The sequence below is a fragment of the Bos javanicus genome, chromosome 3 (genome assembly GCF_032452875.1).
Source record: "Bos javanicus breed banteng chromosome 3, ARS-OSU_banteng_1.0, whole genome shotgun sequence".
Taxonomy (NCBI): domain Eukaryota; kingdom Metazoa; phylum Chordata; class Mammalia; order Artiodactyla; family Bovidae; genus Bos; species Bos javanicus.
Window position 1 is genome coordinate 17,971,631 of NC_083870.1, and position 17,976 is coordinate 17,989,606.

The window sequence follows — 17,976 nt, forward strand, 5'->3', positions numbered from 1 at the left end:
GTATTTCTGTGCTTCACGCTTCAGTCCTCCACTCCGGTCCTCCATGGCAATACAGGGCCCCCAGCCATTCTCCACCCTTGCCTCTAAGTAGTTCCAAGCAGCAGGTGGAGCTAACTGGCCATAAGGTCAAACAAGAGGCACTGCAGGCACTAGGAGCTATTAGAGCCAAGCCGGCCTCAGCCCTTCTGGTGGCGGGGGGTGGAGGGTTGGGGGGTTGGGAGGGTGGGGGGGTGTTGTGCTGTGCCCCTTCCCAGGAGGCAGGAAGGGGGAAAGGGGCTGAAGCCAGGGTAAGTATAGTGTGATTTTATGTGGGGAAGGAGGAGCATTCAGTCTATCTGAAGTTCAAGGAGTCCCCTCTTCTGTGCTGTGCTGCGTGATATCAGTTTAAAAACACACTTTGTGATTTTTGTCCATGACTCCTAAATGCAATTCAACCCCTTCATTCAGTGCTTAACCAATCAAATAGCAATTGATCTAGTGTGAAGGGGAGAGAAAATTAGGATTTTAAAGATGCTTCTTAGGTGGCTCAGTGATAAAGAACCTGCCTGCCAGTGCAGGAGATACAGGTTCAATCCCTGGGTTGGGAAGATCCCCTGGAGGCGGCAATGGCAACCCACTCCAGTATTCTTGCCAGAGAATCCCAGGGACAGAAGAGTGTCAAAGAGTTGGTCACAACTGAGCACGTATGCACACAATTTTAAAGACACATTTAAGTCTCCCCAATTTGTCCCTTCCTAGGTTTTCTGCCACTGAAATGATTCCTCTTTTTTTTCCATCTCTATTGAGATATAATTGACATATATCATATAAGTTTAAGGTGTACAGTGTGACACTTTGATAAACATATACATTACAAAATAATTACAATAAGCTTAGTTAACGTATCCATCTTATAATTACCATTTATTTGTGTGTGTGGTAATTTAAGATCTCCTCTCTTAGCAGCTTTCAAATATCATTAAATTCCAGAGCTTATTTATTTTCTGACTGGAGGTTTGTACCCTCCGAACAATACCTTCTGATACCCCTACCCTTATCCCGCCCAGTCCCTAGCAACCACCACTCCACTCTGTCTCCACGATTTTTTTTTAGCTTTCACATATAAGTGAGAAAATTCAGTATTGTCTTTCTGTCAGACTTATCTCACTTAGCAATTATCCACAATGAAACACCAAAGGACAATTTTAAAAGAGAAAAGAATAAAGCTTCAGTGAGCTGTGGGGAAATATCAAGAAACCTAATACAAACACAGTTGAAGTGCCTGTGATAGAGTAGAAAGAGGGAATAGACAAGCAATTACTAAAATATTTAAAAATTGCAGTGGAGGGGCTCTATACAGATACGAAAATATTAATGAACTCAAGCACAAGAAATGTGAAACAAATTATATCATCACATCACAATAAAATTGCTTGTAGCAGGTGATAAAGAAAATAATCACAAAAACAGGCACAGAAAAAGAGACACATTGCACAAAGAAGATCATATTACAGACAGAAAAGGAATAAAAGCAAATTGCTCATTTGCCATGCCGCAAGCCAGAAAATGGCAGAGGAAATACGCCGAAAGAGAAACTAGGTATACATTGGAATTCTATATCCAGTAAAATATCTTTATAGAATGAAGATAAAATACTTGTTCAGACATTTCAAAGGTGAAATAATTTAACACCAGCAGACTCTGAACTCTAAGGAATGTTACAGATAATCCCTTGGGATGAATAGAAGTGATATCAAATGGATTTAAAGATGCACACAAAAGAAGAAATAGCACTCTACCTAGATAAAAACAGGCTTTTGCTTATTATTTAAACCTAAGCAAACTTGATAGAAATTTATTTTGAGGTTTTTAACAGATGTTAAAGAAAACTGGATCATACCAAAACACATAGGTCAGAAATAAAGAGATGAAAGGATATTGTTCATAGGTTCTGAGACTGTAAGTGAAGTGATGTAATATGAAGATAAACTATCCCAAGTGAAGGATCTGTGCAACACAACACACAACATAACCACCAAATCACACAGAGTTATAGAGTGTAAATCAACAAAGGAGATGAGATGGGATTATATAAAACACTCCATGCAAAAGAAAAACAAAGGCATAAGAAAACAGAACGTATGTGGGACATAGAAAACAAATAGCAAGAGAGTAGATTTAAACTCTGATTAAAAGACAGAGGTTGTCAGGTTGAACAAAAAAGACCTATTTATATATTATCTGGGCTTCCCTGGTCGCTCAGTGGGTAAAGAATCCACCGGCCAATGCAGGAGCCACAGGAGATATGGATTTGATCCCTGGGTTGTGAAGATCCCCTGGAGAAGGAAATGGTAACCCGCTCCAGGATTCTTGCCTGGGAAATCCCATGGACAGAGGAGCCTAGCAGACTACAGTCCATGGGGTTGCAGGAGTGGACATGACTTAGCGACTAAAGAACAACAGCATATATTATCTGCAAGGAACTTATTTTAAATATAAAGATACAAATAGGTTAAAACTGAAGTGGTAGAAAAAGAAATGCCTTGTTTATACCAGTAAAAAGAAAGCTGAGGCCTCCCTGGGGCTAAGTGGTGAAGAATCATCCTGCCAATGCAGAAGACATGGACTTGCTCCCTGATCCAGAAAGCTCCCACATGCCTAGGTGCAACTAAGTCCACTGTGCCACAACCACTGAGCCTATGCTCTAGAGCCCAGGAACCACAGCTATTGAGCCCACGTGCCCAACTAAGCTCGCGCCCCTCAGAGCCGGCTCCTCAACAAAAAAAAAGAAGTCCCACATAATGGGAAGCCCACACACCACAGCTAGAGAAAAAGCCCTCGCAGCCACGAAGACCCAGCACAGCCAAAAGCAAGCAAATAAATAAATGAAATTTTATATATATAAAATGAAAGTTGAAGTGACTAAATTGACTTGAAAGTAGATTTTAGAGCAAAGACTATCACCAAGGACAGAGAGGTTCATTCTGTGATGACTATGATGCATTTATGAAGAGGATACGACATGTCCTAAATGTTTATGCATCTATTAGGAGATTTTCAAAATAAATGAATCAAAACTGTTAGTTGCAAGAAATCATAGAGGAATTTACAGTTATGTTCAAAGACATCAACACTACTCATTTAATAATTGATAAAACAAGTGGCCATAACATCAGTAGAAATATAGAAGACTTGAATCATACTGTCACACCAATTAACCTAATTGACATTATAGAACATTCCAAGCAACAACAGATTCCACTCGGATTCCATTCTTTTTAAGTGTACTGGGAGCATTTACTAAGAGAGAGCATATACTGACCCATAAAACAAGTCTCAATAAGTTTAAAAACTTTTAAGTAATGCAAAGCATGCTATTTGACCACAGAGGAATAAAATTAGAAATAACAGAAAGATCTTTTGAAAGTCTCCCAACATTTGGGCAGGGGGCGGAGAAAGTCCACTTATAACTAACTCATAAACCAAAGGGCAAACCAAAAAGAAAGTTAGAAAGTCTTTTGATCCAGAAAATTGCAACACAACATTTAAAAAGTTTAGAGTGTAGCTAAAATAGTACTGAGAGGAAATTGTATAGCATTAAATATGCGTATTATAAGAGGAAAGACTTCAAGTTAATGATCTTGGCTTTCATGTTGAAAAACAAGAAAAGAGAAGAACAAAGTAGGCCCAAAGTAAACAGAAGAAGGAAAATAATAAAAGTCAGCTCAGGCATGAGTGAAATAGAAAAATGAAAACAAAACCAATGAAACAAAAAGCTGATTCTTTAAGACTGATAAAATTAACCAACTTACACACGAAAAAAAGGGAGAAGATATACATTACCAGTATCAGAAATGAAAAGTCACCTTACTATAAATTCCACAGGTATTAAAAAATAGTAAGGACATATTATAAAAAGCTTTATGTCAATAAATTCTAAAATAGATAACATGACTAAATCTCTTAAACAAAAATTGACAAAATTCATTCAAAAGGAAATAGATAATCTGAAAACTCTAAATCAGTTAGAGAAATTATATTTTGAATTAAAAATTTTCCAGTAGTAACTGACAGTAAAAGGACACGAGGGAAATTTCAGGGTCAGAATGTTCTAGCAGTCACAAGGGAGATACATTTGATATAAATCATCAAGCTAAACACTTAACACAGGTATATTTTTATTACTTGTAATTTATACTTCAGTAAAATTGATTTTAAAAGCTTGAGAAAAAAAAAAAACTTCCCACAAAAGAGCACTGGTGAATTCTACCAAATGTCTAAGGAAAAGATTATACCAAATTATACACAAGCTACTCCAGAAAGTTGAAAAGAAAGGACTATTTCTCACTTCATAAGGACATTGTTTTGACACCAAAGCCAGACAAAGACAAGAAAAGGAAGCTATAGACCAGTATCCCTTATTAACACAGAGACAGAGAAAGTAACAAGATTTTAGCAAATCAAATGTAAACCCAGTTGGAAAAAAAAAAAAAGATTAAACAACCCAATCAGATAGGGTTGGTTTGCCAAAGGAATGCAAGGTTGTTTTACCATCAAATATCAATCAGTATAATTCACCATATTAACAGACTAAAAAAAAAACCCAACTATATGATCATTTCAATAGATGCAGAAAAAAGCAGTTTTCAAAATTCGACATTTATAGAAAAATCCTATGAAATTTACATGAAGCTACTAAAACTAAGAAGCAGTATATGAGATCGCTATACGAAAACAATTGCATGTTAATATACTAACTGTCGACTAAAAAATGGAGTCGCAACCTGAAAGTCGAGAGTTATTTTATTTGGTGGGAATGTTTAGGACTCTGAGCCAGGGAGACAGCATCTCGGTAGCTCTGAGAAAACTGCTTCAAGGAGGTGGGGAGAAGTCGGGCTATATACAAGTTTGCAACAATAGGAGCAGGCAGTCTGAACGTCAAAGATCAGGTATGAAGGTAAGGAATTTAGTATTCTGTGTATGGGAAGATGCAAGCCTCTGGGCTCACTGAATTCATTTCCTTCATATGCACTTCAGCTACCTGGGGCCAAATCCTGTTTCCTTGTTCACCTTGCTTCTTGCATTTCCCCAGTTCCTCAGCAATCACTGTGGGGGTGGCAGCATCTGCTGGATTGCAGTTTTGGGAGCCCTCATTCACATTTGGAGGCCAGAAATAGCTGATGGCTGTGACATTTCCTGTTCCTTAATATGGTAGGAGATATTTTCATTTCACATAACAGTGAATAACCAGAAATTGAAACAAAAATAGCACATTATGATAAAAATATGTGAAATACCTAAGGAAAAAACAGACAAAATACGTGCAAAATCTTTTCACTGAAAGCTACAAAACTTAAAAAGAAATTAAAATGACCTAAATAAGTGGAGAGATATTCCATGTTTATGAATAGAAAGACTTTATATTGTTAAGATATTCATTCCTCTCCAATTTAATTTATAGATTTAATTAAATCCCAGTTCAAAAATCTAACCAGACTTTCTTTTTTTGTATAAATGGACAAGTTTATTGTAAAATTCATATGGTAATGCAAAGAACCTAGAGTAACTAAAGCAACTTTGAAAAAGGACAAAATTTGAGGACTTACATTATTTGTCTTCAAGACATTATAAAGCTACAGTAAATAATAAGAAAATGTCAGGAAGGACAAATAGATCAGTGTAACAAAATAAGAATTCAGAGGTAAATAAAAACAAACAAGGTCAGATGATTTTTGACAAAACTGAAATGGCAACCCACTCCAGTGTTCTTGCCTGGAGAATCCCAGGGACGGGGGAGCCTGGTGGGCTGCCATCTACGGGGTCGCACAGAGTCGGACATGACTGAAGCGACTTAGCAGCAGCAGCAGCAGCAGAGCAATTGAATATTCATAGGTTCCCCTCCATACTCCCCAACTCAAAAAAAAAAAAAAGTTTGAGCAAACTCCATGAGATAGTGAAGGACAGGGAACCCTGGCATATTGCAGTCCATGGGGTTGCAAAGTCCATGTGTTAGGGGAAGCACACTGACTGAAACCACCCACGCTGACCAGGCACCATAGTAACCATTTTCACCAGTTGTTTTATGACAGGAGATCCTGGTAAAGAACACAGAACTAATAAGCCACCACCAAATGGAAGAGTTTGAGAAAGGTCAAAAGGAGACACCATATGTCTGATCACCTCCCAGAATCCTTCTCACTGGCATCCATCTTGGCTGAACAAGGCATGAATAAAATCTCTTGCTTTGTCAGCACATGTGTCTCCTCGGACAAATCATTTCCGAGTGGTAGACAAAAGCCCAGTTTCCGGGCCTGTAAGGGGCCCCCCTTCCTGCAATACATGGGGTTACAACTGAGCGACTGAACAACAAATATATATATTTGTTGTTTCTTTACCAGCTGAGCCATAAGGGAAGCCCAAGAACACTGGAATGGGTAGCCTATCCCTTCTCCAGCAGATCTTCCTGACCCAGGAATCAAACCGGGGTCTCTTGTATTGCAGGTGGATTTTTACCATCTGAGTTATCAGGGAAGCCCATATGGGATAACTATATATAGAGACAGATATAAGTCCTTTATCAGGTAAGCTATCTGTACATATTTTCCCCAGTCTGTGGATTATCTTTTCATTCTCTTTCACAGTTTCTTTCAAAAAGGAGGTGTTTTTAATTTTGATAAAATCCAATTAAATTTTTTCTTTTATGGATCTTGTTTTTGGTGTCATATCTAACAAATCTTTGCCTAATCCTAGGACACAAACGTTTTCTCCTACATATTCTGTAAGTTACTTTTTATATATGGTGAAAGCTTTGGACAAAGTTCTTTTTTTTTTTATTGGGTAAGGGAACCCAGGAGAACTGCTCCGCCAAGTGGCCATCTCAGGTTTTATGGTGATGGGATTCGTTTCCGGGTTGTCTTTAGCCAATCATTCTAACTCAGAGTCCTTCCTGGTGGCTCATGCCTTGTTCAGCCAAGATGGATGCCAGTGAGAAGGATTCTGGGAGGTGATCAGACATATGGTGTCTCCTTTTGACCTTTCTCAAACTCTTCCATTTGGTGGTGGCTTATTAGTTCCGTTTTCTTTACCAGGATCTCCTGTCATAAAACAACTGGTGAAAATGGTTACTATGGTGCCTGGTCAGCGTGGGTGGTTTCAGTCAGTGTGCTTCCCCTAACACATGGACTTTGCAACCCCATGGACTGCAATATGCCAGGGTTCCCTGTCCTTCACTATCTCATGGAGTTTGCTCAAACTCAAGTCCATTGAATTGATGATGCCATCCAACCATCTCATCCTCTGTCATCCCCTTTTCCTCCTGCCTTCAATTTTTCACAGCATCAGGGTCTTTTCCAATGAGTTGGCTGTTCACATCAAGTGGCCAAAGTATTGGAGCTTCAGCATGGGTCCTTCCAATGACTATTCAGGGTTGATTTCTTTTAGGATTGATTGATCTCCTTGCTGTCCAAAGGACTCTCAAGAGTCTTCTCCAGCACTACAGTTAGCATCAGTTCTTTGGCACTCAGCCTTCTTTATGGTCCAACTCACACATCTCTATGTGACTACTGGAAAAACCATAGCTTGAACTATATGAACTTTTGTCAGCAAAGAGTGGTGTCTCTGCTTTTTAAGGTGCTATTTAGGTTTGTCATAGCTTTTCTTCCAAAGAGCAAGCGTCTTTTAATTTCATAGCCCATTTTTTTAAAATCTCAGAATTCCGTCATAAGAAACTAAACATCTCAGTAAAATAATGGAGGAAATATTAGAAAAGATGATTCACCAAAAAAGATATATGAAGACAAGTGACCATATGGGAAGATGTTCATACCAGTAGCCATTAAGGAAATGCAAGTTAAACTCAATGAAATAACACTGCATATCCATTAGAATACCCAAAAATAGAAAGATGTGCAGCAACCAGAATTCTCATATATGTCCAATGGGAATGTAAAATGGCCAACCATTTTGAAAAACAGTTGGGCAGTTCCTTAATATGTAAAACATACACCTACCGTGTAACAGTCATTCTAGTCTTTTAGGCCGTTACCCAAGAGAAATGAAAGCATAGCCCATCCAAAGACTTGTCATGAATGTTCAGATCAGCTTTATTTGTAATAGTCAAAACCTGGAAACAACCCAAGTGCCCATCAATAGATTAACGGGTAAACAAAATTTGGGTATTATCCATACAATGAGGGCATTTCAGTTCAGTTCAGTCGCTCAGTCGTGTCCGACTCTTTGCGACCCCATGAATTGCAGCACACCAGGCCTCCCTGTCCATTACCAACTCCTGGAGTTCACCCAAATTCATGTGCATCGAGTCAGTGATGCCATCCAGCCATCTCATCCTCTGTCATCCCCTTCTCCTCCTGCCCTCAATCCCTCCCAGCATCAGAGTCTTTTCCAATGAGTCAACTCTTTGCATGAGGTGGCCAAAGTATTGGAGTTTCAACTTTAGCATCAGTCCTTCCAATGAACACTCAGGGCTGATCTCCTTCAGAATGGACTGGTTGAATCTCCTTGCAGTCCAAGGGACTCTCAAGAGTCTTCTCCAACACCACAGTTCATAAGCATCAATTCTTTGGCACTCAGCTTTCTTTATAGTCCAACTCTCACATCCATACATGACCACTGGAAAAACCATAACCTTGACTAGATGGACCTTTGTTGGCAATGTCTCTGCTTTTGAATATGCTATCTAGGTTGGTCATAACTATCCTTCCAAGGAGTAAGTGTCTTTTAATTTCATGGCTGCAATCACCATCTGCAGTGATTTTGGAGCCCCCCAAAAATAAAGTCTGACACTGTTTCCACTGTTTCCCCATCTATTTCCTGGCAGAGGAACCAGAGATCAAATTGCCAACATCCGCTGGATCATCGAAAAAGCAAGAGAGTTCCAGAAAAACATCTATTTCTGCTTTATTGACTATGCCAACGCCTTTGACTGTGTGGATCACAATAAACTGGAAAATTCTGAAAGAGATGGGAATACCAGACCACCGGACCTGCCTCTTGAGAAACCTACATGCAGGTCAGGAAGCAACAGTTAGAACTGGACATGGAACAACAGACTGGTTCCAAATAGGAAAAGGAGTACCTCAAGGCTGTGTATTGTCGCCCTGCTTATTTAACTTATATGCAGAGTACATCATGAGAAACGCTGGACTGGAAGAAACACAAGCTGGAATCAAGATTGCCGGGAGAAATATCAATAACCTCAGATATGCAGATGACACCACCCTTATGGCAGAAAGTGAAGAGGAACTAAAAAGCCTGTTGATGAAAATGAAAGAGGAGAGTGAAAAAGTTGGCTTAAAGCTCAACATTCAGAAAACTAAGATCATGGCATCTGGTCCCATCACTTCATGGGAATTTACTACCCAGCAATAAAAAGGAATGAACAATTGATACTTGCAACAACTTGTTTGAATCTCAAAGTAGTTTTGCTGAGTGAAAGAAGCCAAGCATAAGAGAATACATACTGGATGATTCTTTTTACATAAAATTCTTAAAAGTTCAAACTCATTTATAGGGACCCAAAGTAGATTAGGTGTTTTCTGGGATTGGTGGACAGGGAGGATCATGAGGGAGGAAATACAGAAGGGCATTAGAAAAATGTTAGAAGGAATGGACATAGCAGTTGTATACCAAGAATACAGGAAGAAGTGATATTCACAGTGTAGTGAATGGGGCTCATTTCTCTATTTCTACCTGTGCACCTAGATTAACTGAGCTGTGTTTTGTGGGAAAATTGTTTTATCATGGTAACTCCTTTGGAGGGAAAAAGGGACCTGGTGACGGATAGAGAAGTTTGAGGAGAACCATGCATTGTGTATCCATGATGTGTCAGATCTGATGTTAAGCGCTTTAAATGAATGATCCTATTTCATTCTCATAAAAACCCTTTGAAGTACCATTACTCTCATTTAAGAGATGAGAAAATGGAGCCTGAGAGGGTCCAGCAACTTGCTCCACCATTGCAGAGGTGGTATTGATGCCATAAGACTCTGCTGCCTGGGCCAGTCACAGTGCTGTGCTGAGTCCTGGGAGTTCTGGTTCTAAGAAGATCTTGGGGGTAAGAGAGGGGAATCATTCCTTGGCATGTGATTTTGCTGGTTCGACCTCAAGTGAGTTGCCCCAGGACGCAGGGGCACTGGAATTTCTTCACTTAGGGTGACTGACCACCTCCACCCCCCCATCCCACCCCCCGCCCCTTTTCCTGGGACTGGAGGGATTCCTGAACATGGAACTTTCATTTTAAAACCAGGATGAGTCAGTCACTAATTCTGGCTCAGCAGAAGCCTTGTGCTTCCAGACTCTGGTTTTCTGGGTCCTGGGTGCCTTCATGACATGCATAGCATATTTTCCTGGGCTTAGGCCAGACAAGTGAGATGGTTTCAATGGTTTCACAGGTAAAGGAGGAAAGAGAGGTTATTTTCTTTATTGCTGTTTTATTTTTGTGCTATCTAATTTCAGGATCACTAGGCAAGATGGTTCTAGCTTTTTCAACCTCCCATTTCCAGCTGGAGCCTCACAAGGGTGGGGGGCTATGAAGGGAGGTAGGGGCTTCTGGTTGAAAGTAAATGGTGGTCACTGAGAAACAGCTTTTCTAAAGGTAGGTCTAGCCTGACGCCACTGGGTGATGGGCATGGCCCGTCTACTTGTTTGGGACAATCTACTTGTCTGGTTACTTCTGCCCCCGGGGACTTTTGGGCCCCTGCTTCGGGCTTTGGGACTGCTGTTGGGTTTGGGAGTTGTTCTGAGTTTCGGATGCAGCGGGATCGGGCTCCTTATTAAGGCAAGTACACTCAGGCTTGGGCTCCAAACAGCAGCACGGCTTTGATGGGCAGCATGGGTTGCATTTTGATGGGCAGCACGGGTTGCATTTTGGTGGGCAGCATGGGTTGCATTTTGTCGGGCAGCTTGGACTGCATTTTGGCGGGCAGCTTGGACTGCATTTTGGCGGGCAGCATGAGTTGCACTTTGGTTGGTCACACATCTTCTCAAGTTTTGGGGGTCCTAGAACAAAAAGATTTTCAGAGAAAAAGCTGGCTGTCTGCATTCCCTCACTCCTTCTTTGACCCCCAGATACACCAGTCTTCAGAGCCATGACACAGACAAGGGCTGAGAAATCAGGCCTAGATGTTCAGAGGGAACTCAGTCCCACAGTGCTGTGCTTTCATTCGGGTCAGTGAGCTGGTTCTTCACTGTGCTGTGCTCAGTTGCTCAGTGGTATCTGACTCTTTGCCACCCCGTGGACTGTAGCTCACCAGACTCCTCTGTGCATGGGATTCTCCAGGCAAGAATACTGGAGTGGGTTGCCGTTCCCTTCTCCAGGGGATCTTCCTGACCCAGGGATCAAACCTGCATCTCTTACGTCTCCTGCATTTGCAGGTGGGTTCTTTACCATTAGTGCCACTTGGGAAGCCCCAAAGGGAGTCATTTTCCCAATGGAAAAGGAAAGACCAGAATATGTAATAATTCTGCCTGGGGTCTCTTGGCTAATGAGGAAAAGTATGACCCTTGGCAATCGAGTCTGAGTTGAGTGCTGAGCACTTCACAAACCTCATATCATGAATGATTGCAGCCAACCTGAGAGGTCGGTGTTTTCACCCCATTTTACCTATGAGTAAGACTGAGGTTCAGTGATCTACCTCAGTTGCTATTAGGTAGATCCAAAGCAGGTTCCATCCCCACTTGGAGCATACGCTTGGTCTGGTGTCCTTGGTCTGGTGCTACCCAGGAGTGCAGGTGCAATGAGAGTCTTGCTAGATGACTCATTGACCAGTCCTGAAAGCACCGCCTCCTCCCATTCTCCCCAGTGAGTAGGAAGTCATTGCCTTGGGGGCCTTCTGGCAAGAGGAAATGGAGAGGCCACCGCTCTTGGCATGGAGGGCCGAGATCCATGCTGGCTCTATGACTACTGAGGCAAAGAGTGAAGCAGTTCTCTGACCTTTCTCTCTTCCTCTATGGGACAGTGTTGGCAATGCAGAGGGGGTGATTGGACCCTGTATGCGTCCTCAGACTCAACCATTCAGGACTTTTGTAATCTCCCAATTCTTTTAGGAGTAGGAAAAACCCAAACAACTCTTTTCTTTGCATCTTACCAACACACTTTCCTCCTACCCAGGAAATCCAAGAATGTTCTCCTTAGATCCACAGGCCTAGGACCCAATATATGGCCCCTGGGGCAGCCCCTCCGGTTTCTGCCCAGTACCTCTTAGCGAACATGGATGAAACCCGCTGGGAGGCCCCAGAGCAGGACAGATGGTCTAGAAGTGGCCATAAGTCAGTAGACAGAGAGTCCTTTAGCCTCAGAGGAGATGTGGAGGAGGGAAAATGAGCATGTAGCCCAACTGGGGGCTCATCCCACAAGGCCACCCTGTAGGCAGATGCTGGGTCAGAGGTGGGTCTACGAGAGCTGGTCACCGGGGTGGAGAAGGGTAGGTATGGGAGTTGATCTGACAACTGCCGAGAGCAACTGCTTCTACCCTCCAGCCTGCAGCGTCCAAAGATAAACCTCTTTTTTTTTAATTTTTAAAATTTTCTTGTTTGCTGGCCTGTGGGATCTGAGGTCCCCAACCAGGGATCAAACCGTGCCCCATGCAGTGAAAATGCAGAGTCCTAACCACTGGACCACCAGGGAGGTCCCTCCATACTGTTTTTTTAAACTGAACCAGTTATTGCTGTTGGCTTTCCACGAGACACACACAATCCTATGCCCCTGTGTGTGTGTGAGTGTGTGTTTATACAGAAGCACAAGCACAGGAAGGAAGAACTTGAGTCTTCTGGCCATGGCTGTGTGGCTGCATCAAACTGAGATTTTGTTATATTTGTTCATCAGGCTTTCAAACTGGAGCCTGTGTGAACAGCTCCTAATGGAACTTGCTTCTATTCTGGCCTCAGCCCCTCCTTCTAGTGGATTCTCCCGTTCTCCATCCCATCCTTGTTCTGCCATCTGCAGAACAAGGCTCAGATGGTAACGAATCTGCCTGCAATGCAGGAGACCCAGGTTCATTCCCTGGGTGGGGAAGATCCCCTGGAGAAGGAAATGGTAACCACTCCAGTTTTCTTGCCTGGAGAATCCCGTGGACAGAGGAGCCTGATGGGCTATAGCCTGTGGGTCACAAAGAATCAGACACAACTGAGCGACTAACACACCATCTCCCAGCCCTGCTCTGAATACTCCATGTGCTGAGAAAGTCACGGTTCTCATCTCTTTGCTCTTTTCTGTGCCCTGGGATAGGAGGCCTCCTGGGTATAGGAGGTACGAATCCGCTTGCAACAAACACTTCCTGAGGGTTCCCTGAGTAAAGAAGGAAAGGCTTACCAGCCCCTTCTTGCCAAAGAAGGCAGCTCTAGTTCACGGAAGCTGTGCAGGATTTTCATGTTAGGTTGTTGCTGAGGCAGACCTGTCCGGTGACCCACTTTGCTGTAGACCCAGGGCCTCAGCTGTCTCAGATGATGGGTGTCAGGCTCTTAGCTCAGCCCTTTCATCTGGGGCTCCACCTCACCCAGCTCAGGTGTGCAAGCCAGACCCAAGTGAGCCAGGTGCAGCTGACACCTCCGCCCAGCTCAGCCTCTTTCCATCCACTTTCAGAACCTCCAGAGCCCCATCTGGGGGTTCTTCTGTGGGAGGGAGTCCCCAGCATGTGCCTGCAGAGGGGCTGTCACTGTGCTGCTTGCTGCTGTCTTGAGGACAGATTGAAGTGACTCCCACTTGGGGTCCACTATGCTGTGCATCTCCCGAGCTGGAGAGCCAGAGTGAGAGATGTATGAGAAGGAAGCATCACCTCACAGGGCCCCTGCCGCCAGCTCTGCACCCTCCATAGTATCCCAAGTCCCCGGCCATCTGGCTGCAGCCTCAACTGTGTCAGCGGCAGGTTCCCACCGGAGAGGCACCTACTCCCTACTCCTGGGGTAGGGTGTTGGCCTCAATTCCCTTGTGACTCTAAGCCTGCCAGTTATTCGGGAATTAATTCTGTCATCCAGGGAGAGGTTTCTGCTTAGTTTTAAGCACACGACTCAGGAGCAGGATTCCTAAGGGGTGGGGGTAGGAGAGAAGTCACACAGTCCCTCCCTTCAAGCCAGGGGACGCTGCCAAGAGGCTGAGGTGACAGAGACCTGCCCTGTCCGTGCCCTGACTTGCCTGGGAGGAAGAGGAAGGAGAGGCAAGGCAAAGGGAGACACACAGGCAGGAAAACAGAAGGCAGACATCAGCAGGAAAGTGGGGAAAAGGAGAGGAGAGTTAAGGTCCATGCAGCCTTGCTCTCTGCCTCCTTTATGGTCTTTGAAGCTGTTTGACAGAAAGTCTGTGTGCACTTGGGCGCCCTGCAGCCCTGGAGAGTGAGCTTGTGTGTGTGTGTGTGTGCACACACGTGTGCATGCACGCATGTGCGTGTGCTGGGAGCCTGGTAAATGACTCAGGCTTCTTCTTGTCTGAACCTGTCCCCTCTGTCCCCTGCGGGGCCAGACCTGAGATTAGGGAAAAGGAGGAGGAGTTGGAAGGGGGTGAGGAGCGGGTGGTGGGGTGGACGGTGAGCCCTTTAAAACTTTTCCATAGCTTTTCTCTGAGCATATTCTGCTTTCTTCACAATTTCCTCTCCCTGCCTCTTTGTCTGTCACTGTTTTCCATTCTCTTTCCTGCTCTGTGTCTGTGGTTCACCTTTCTCCCTCTGCAGCCAGGGCCCCTAGACTGACAGTTGGGAGCCTCCTGCCCACTGGGAAATCCAGTATGTCAGGCTCTACCCTTCCAAGTCCAGGCTGGGCTGTTTCTATAGGAGCAGTTCTCATCCTAGTGCCCAGAGGGTTCACCTGGCTCCTCCCAGTCAACCCCTCCCAGCACTTCCTCTTTGGGTGGGTCCTGAGAACAAGTCCCCAGGGGAGATAGAGACGTCAAAGATGGACAGCAGCTTGGGAATGAGTCCTGTGCGCTAAAGGGGAGGGAAAGGGCAGTGCCGTCAGGCCCCACGCCTTCCTTCCGGTGTTCTCCGTTGTCCCTCTGCCTGGAGGATGCGAGGCTGCCCTCTGGTGGACCTCCGCCCACTAGCCCACCTCATCTCCAGCCGCTGTTCCTCTGTGTTGTCAGACTGGCCCTGAGCAGATCCTTGCTAAACTCTGCTGGCCTCTGTCTGGACCTTTGCACTGCTCTTCCCATGGCCTAGAACACCCATCCTTGCACTCACTAAATTATACTCAAATCTGAAGTCTCAGCTCACACAGCACTTGAGGAAGACGTCCCTAACTCACAGGGTCTGTGGTTCTGATGTGAGTTCTTGGCGTTCCCTGTACTTCTCGCTACATTTTTACCATGATTTCCCTAATCGTCTGTCTTCTCCGGTGTGCTGTCTGACGAGCACAGGCATCCTCACTGTCCTGCTTGCCACTGTTCTCGGCACCTAACACTATATGACACTGTGTAGACTTCAGTACCAAGGAGTGAATAAATGGATGAACGGACAGTCAGGAAGACAGGCAGGGTTACCTGCTCTGGTCACTTCTTTTTTGTCTCTCTTCAATTCGTGCTTCCCAAGCTTGGCTTCCGAAAACTGTCTTCCCTGGAGATATGCCCCTTGCTCAGCAGCCTAGTGAATCCATGATTATCAGAAGCCAAATGCTTTTTGTAGCCTGCTTGTGTCAAGATTCTGAGGTTCTTAGCCTCTATGACCTGTCACGTGGGCGTGGCATAGTCACGCCCTGAGTCTGTGATTGTGACCCACCAGCGCCCCCTGCTGGCTGGATAGCAGGGCTCCTCTTGGTTTCTTTTCCCCTGAAGGGCACAGGGAGCTCTTGAGCGAAACCATATTTGTTCAATCACCTAAGCTTAACGCACACATATGTACTGAGTGTCTACTGTCTACCGGGCTGTGTCCTGAATGCGAGGCGCACAAGCCAATAGTTCACATTCTCAACACTCTTCTAATTCGGTGTAGAGACAGGAGATGGGGCCAGTACCATGTAATGAGAATGATGGCAGGGGCGCACAGGTGGCCCTGGGAGCACACGGGGTCAGGTCTGGGGTCTAGGATGCTTTCAGGAAGGAGTGATGTTTAAGCAGGGATTGGATGGCAACTGAAGATAAGGAGCGGGACCTGGAGATATGGGAGGGCATTCAGACTCAGAGACGGATAAGATAAACATGGCCTGGGTAGGGGAGAAGCTCGGTGTGACTGGAGCATGGAGGAGAAAGAAGAAGAGGTAAGCTAGCAAAGCGGGTGGATGCTGCTCTGATGAGAGCATTGTACACTGTGGGAAAGGGCTTGGATTTAACCTGAGGATAAGGAGAGTCACTGAGAGGTTTCAAACCCGAGAGAAACAAGGATCCCTTGAGGGGCAAGGGCTCTATTTTAACCATTTTCCTATGTTTCCAGTATATTCCCAGCACAAACACCACCCACCTCCACCTAGGGCCCTTCGCTTGTACTGGCTGGAACAGTCTTCATGACTAACTCCCTCGCCTCCTTCAAGTCTTTGCTTATAAGTGGCTTTCTAAATGAAATATTACCATCCTCATCCTCCTATTTAAAACTACAATCTGCCACCCTTTCCCTCCTTTCAATCACCTTAGACAGTTCTATCTTCTTTTCCTTGGTAACCCTTCTTTTCCTGGGTAACACTTTACATACATACAATATACTTTACATATAATTTCTTTGCTGTGTTTTTGCTTATTGTGTTTTTTCTCTCACTAAAATGTCATCTCCAAATGGGCAAAGTGGGTTTTTTTTTCCCCCCACAGACTCATCTCAAGCTTCTAGAATAGTGCCTGACACATAGGAAATAAACAGTGTTGGTTGAATGCATGAAAGCTGATTGTTAGTTACTCTTTTTTGTGGGTCGTGGTCTCTGCTGTAGCTCCCAGCTTCACTTTCCCAAGGTGAGAAACCTGTTTTTTTAAAGTCGGTTCTCAAAACATCATCCAAACTAACAGAATGTGTGACTTCATAGTCCCACTCCTCTGTTTTTCTTTTTGCCTCTGTCATCAAAATTAGGGATGATTGTGATCATCTTCCTTAGCCAGAGAAGCTTAATTTATTGGTGGTGAGAAAGACTGAGGCCACCTTGTAGGAGCTAGTGATGTAAACATTACTGGAATAAATCTTTGTGGCTGCTCACATCTGTGTTCCGGTCCCTGAGGCCTAGCTTCCAGCAAGTCTCCTTTGATACTATCCACTATTATCATATATTCATTTGGTTCCAAACCCAGAAGGTAGGAAGGATACAGAGTGCGATTCCCCCCTGTTGCTCCAATTCCTTTAGCCAATAGTGATCTGTTTCTCAGATATCCTTTCAGGGTATTGTATGTGCAAAAAGCCACACAAAAACATGTATATCTTCCCTTCTTTTAACAAAATAAGAAAAGAAACTCCACATGGTCTTGCTCACTGATTTTCCTCCCAACATATTCAATAAGTTGGGGATTTCTGTACATAAAGAGTACCTTCATTCAGTTTGCAGCTTGAATAATAATATAGAGACACATGCACGCTAAGTCACTCAGTCTTGTTCGACTCTGTGCGACCCTATGGACTGTAGCCCACCAGGCTCCTCTTTCCGTGGGATTCTCCAGGCAAGAGTACTGGAGGCAAAAGAACATGCCCTCCTCCAGGGGACCTTCCCCATCCAGGGTTTGAAATCTTGTCTCTTACGTCTCCTGCACTGGCAGGCAGGCTCTTTATCACTAGTACCACCTGGGAAGGCAGAGACACATGGGAACCCCCAGTTTGGGCTCTTGTGAATGACACTACAGTGACATACCATACATTCTTCATGCCTCGGACAGTGTGGACATGGAATACAAGGCCCAAGTACAGTGGCCACCTCAGAGGATGAAACTGAGAGACATTGTCAATTTTTCTTCTATAAAGGTTTCACGAATTTATATCCCTCCTGACAATGTATAAAACTTCATGTTTCCCCACAAACTCACACAATGAGTTCATTATTGACCTCATTCACTCTAATCAATCCAATAAGTAAAACTGATAATTCAGAGTAGGT

At 44.0% G+C, this 17,976-nt stretch overlaps 1 long non-coding RNA gene across 1 annotated transcript; it reads right to left on the reverse strand.

Annotated features, from left to right (window-relative positions):
• Window positions 1-10,407: 10,407 nt before the first annotated feature.
• On the reverse strand, window positions 10,408-15,681 carry LOC133241094 (uncharacterized). The gene is made up of 2 exons (XR_009734516.1): window positions 15,461-15,681; window positions 10,408-10,995 (listed from the first exon to the last, which is right to left on the reverse strand). It is a non-coding gene; the product is annotated as an uncharacterized LOC133241094 (long non-coding RNA).
• Window positions 15,682-17,976: the final 2,295 nt, after the last annotated feature.